Below are 4,073 nucleotides of genomic sequence, written 5' to 3' on the forward strand. Positions count from 1 at the left end.
TTTTTTTTTTTTTTTTTTTTTTTTTTTTTTTTTTTTTTTTTTTTTTTTTTTTTTGAGAAGTGCCCGGTGGTAATTTACAAATTGCATTTGTAATTGCGGTGTTTACTTTGTACTAGTATGAAATGAAACAGTTGCAAGAGCTACAACGGCTTTAGGTTTATTTTATATGATGCATGATAGGAAATCTTTGTATGCTGCTCATCTTCGGTTGATTACAGATTCCTAAGCTGGCTAATTTTTAAAAGAAACTACTGCAGTTAGTCTAGGCTAAGCAGGACGTTCCCTTAAACTAATGAGATTTTTGATGAGGCTGGAGCTGTGAAAGACAATCTCTGAAGTATTTTAAGCAGTGAGTTTTTCATCCTACATAGCTAGCCAAAATTGGCTTTTTTTTTTTGTGAAACATAATTGATTATTTCTAATAACTAATGTTGATTGGAAGGCTTAATTAGTAATGTAATTTGTTGAAAGTATGCATGCTCATGAATCAGAACTGCATTGCAAAGAGTTTTCTATGAGTTAAGTTAGAACATTCTATTTCATGTTAGGTTATSTATGTGCCCCAGGCACATCAGGAATTATTTAGAGAAGGAAGTGGCCACAAATGTTTTAATTAATGTTCCTTGCAATCTCTGATTTAATCCAAAGTACCTTTCTGCAAGTCACACTTCGTTTTACTAAAACAACTGTGATATTTTGGGATGTAATTACCATTGGTGTTATCTTCTTTGGCTTGCTTGTGTTTCCTGGTCATTCAGAAAATATTTATATCTGGAACACAGAACCCACAACAGGGATCTTTTTCTTTCTCTGTCTGAGCTGCTTGCAGGGTAGCCTGTRAGTCCATTCCACAGGTTTATCTGCCTCTTTGACTATAAGCTCTATGGTCAGCAGAAGATTGGAAGATACCCTTGAGATAGGGGTATAATAATGCAGAATACTGGAAACCACAGCAATTTATTTTGCATTAGACAAAGCTGATGGAGAGTTTCTTAATCTCTTTTGTCTGATTGGTACTTTTGAGAGATGGGTGGCACTTACTTGGGTAAAACCTTGGTAGTATAACTACCTGTGTATCTTCTAAATATACTCTTTAACAAAACCAGAGATGATGAGCAGTTCTGAAACTGCAGAACAGGTGTAATGAAGGAAAACAAATCCAAAGAAATCAGATTAGAAGTCAGTAGAATACTAGAGAAACTTAATGATTGGTTAGGCATTTAATTTTAGCGTTTAGAGTTCAATTTTATTCCCAGTGAGAATTTCTAAAAGTGTTTTTCTACCTGCCAGTTGAAAAATGGCATTATTAACTCATTTGCATTTTGGAAGTGTCTTCTGATCCTTACTGAGTGCCTACTGAGAATATACAATTTGCCCTATAGTAATCAGTAGTGAATGTGTCTTGTGCATCAGCTTCACAAAACATCAGAAATTTTCAGCCTTTTTTTGCAACAATTTTGCGCTTTAAGTGCAACTTTAAATATTGCATGGGTCTGTGTCCTAATTCTGGCACTATCATTGGCATCTAGCAAAGTTATGAAGACTGCAGTGGAAATGTTTATCTAGATGTTGATGATTTAAGAGTGAAAATGTATTGTTTGAATGAAATGGCACTGTAGAGAAATTCTTGTTGTTTACCATCTGGAAATGGCAGACATTTTTAGTGCTAGTGTGGATCTAGGCTAAACCTAACCAGCAACAAGGAAGTGAAGTCTAGAAAAGAAGAGCCTTTGCAGGTCAAGTTAACCTTAGTTCCTGTGGCTCCATGCAGAGGGCTCAAATACGGGACTGAAAGTAACCAGAAGTTACCAAGAAGTTATCCCAGTGAGAGTCTATGCATCATCTACACACCTGAACAACTACTGCTGAAGAGTCTTGGGAAATAGCTCTTGAAGGAGACTCTCCAGCTGTGAAGGAAGAAGACGTGTGAGAGGAGAGATGGAAGACAGGGAGTGAACGATCCAGCCTTTTTTTCCTTTTGTTTTGGGTGGTTTTTTTTTTTTTTTGGTTGTTTGTTGTTTTTATTTTGAGTTTGTTTTGGTTGGGCTGGGTTTTGGATTTTTTGTTGTGTTGTTTCTCCTGGTCTTAGTACCTTTGTGGCTGGAAGGTGAGAAGCAAGTCAGGTGACTGGATAGCCTGTCTAAAAGCTAGTGTGGTTCTTACTTATTTCTTACACAGCAGGCATGTAACAGGGCCTGTAAGTTTTTGCAGGWGTTTAGCAGCAAGTTATTTTCGTGACAGGTAGGGAAAGCAAGCATCTGGGAAAGGTCAAAGCTATTAAAGTTTCGGCAATGTCCCCAAAGTGAACTCTGCCGTTTGATGATAAATAAAAACTGAATTTCAGAAAAAAACAGCCTGCAGGATGATATTTTGCACCTAGGGATAGAGCAGGCTACTACTCTGCTCCTTGCAGCACCCTTTGCACTCTGACAGGAGTTTGTTTCATTGCTGCAATTTTGTCTTTTAAAATTAATCTTTTAGTTCAGTGCTTGGCTTGACAGAATAAACATAATAAGCTATTTTTGATAAATGAGAGTCTGTGGTTTTCTTATGTTTATAGCAGTGTGAGGGAGTCTGCAGTGATARTGGTAATATAGTTAATAGATGTAAGTGCCCCCTCACCCTTTTTTCCCCACTTGATTTGGTAGTCTTCTGTATTGATGTATTTCACCATGTGACTGTGCTTTTAAAGTTGCAATTTTTTTTTCACAGCTTAAGAATACAACTGGATTTGCATACTCAGGACTTGTTAACTTCAGGAAAAGAGTATAGCTGTTCTGTGCTTGCTGTRTTAAGCCAAAATTTTCATAGCGTACAGGGTCTGTTGTAGTGATCTGCCAGCGATAGGAAGCTTCACGGAGATCAGGTGTCCACCTTTCTTTTTCCTTTTTCTCCCTACCCCCTCTCTCATTTTGCCTACCCCACCATGCTACTATCCAATTACCGTACGAGTACAGACCTGTGTGATACAGAATTGAGATAATTAATTGCWTGAAGCATAAGGTGGCAGATTGATATGCAGCAGTCTAATGGACAGATGTGTTGATGCAGCCTGGTTTCAGTGTACGGCCACTGAAAAGGATATGAAGAAATTAAGYAGCCTCAGAGACAGATGAGGGGAAGATACTGTCTTTGTAGTTCCATAAGATGCACAGACACGCTTAGCTTTGGGGATGGCAGAAGAGGATGTCAATCCATTTAGGAATGTATTTGTGATTTGGAGAACRAGAAAAAGAATGGTGGTGTTTGGAGAGCAGTCCATTAGGTTTTGTATGTTCAGGAAAAACCTCTAGAGCTTAGCTTTTTAAATTTAACTTTCTGTCTTGCATTAATTTACTGAAAAAACAAAACTTTGGTGATGATACCTTATATGTCTTAACCACAGAAACAAACAAAAAACGAGTAGAGGCCATTTTTTTCTTCCCCATTTGGTCAAACTATATGCTTGCAGACAGACTGAAAAGGGGRTAGTAGATAYATGATTTTACTTTCAATTAAAATGYTGTATTATTATTTTTCTWTAGGGAGATAATATTCATTGGGGAAATAGTGGAATCCTGTGATGTGAGTCGTTTTTCTTTTCAATGCAAAGAAGAATGTACATTAGACCATATATGAAATTTTCAATGTACCATACTGCCTTGTTGTACCTTGCATACCATTTCTCAGACTCTATGCTTTCTAAGCACATTCTCATTGATCAATAGAAGATGTGTATTCACAGCTGTCTTTTTAGTTGAAGTAAAATGAGTTGGCTTCCTTCTTCCATAGGTCTTTCTGTACTTGTTCTTTTTCTGCAGCKAGTACAATTAAAATTCTTTTGAGGAGATAATGTAAAAAGAAACTACTAGTGWGTGATTTGACAAGGAATATTTATATGTGGGTAATACTGTCTTGTTGGATACCAGGGTCACTGCTAAAATATTTTCTCTACCAGTGTTTCTTACAAATCCATATAAAGCACGTTGCACCTTCTTTCAGTAGACAAAAACTTCAGGTTTTTGCAAGGCTTTCTGATAGCCTCAATAGGACATTTTTGTGTCCTAATCATCCTTATTCATCTGGATTAATGC

Source organism: Malurus melanocephalus, unplaced genomic scaffold (assembly GCF_030028575.1).
Source record: "Malurus melanocephalus ecotype Western Australia unplaced genomic scaffold, MMel_1.1 scaffold_79, whole genome shotgun sequence".
In the NCBI taxonomy this organism is placed as follows: Eukaryota; Metazoa; Chordata; class Aves; order Passeriformes; family Maluridae; genus Malurus; species Malurus melanocephalus.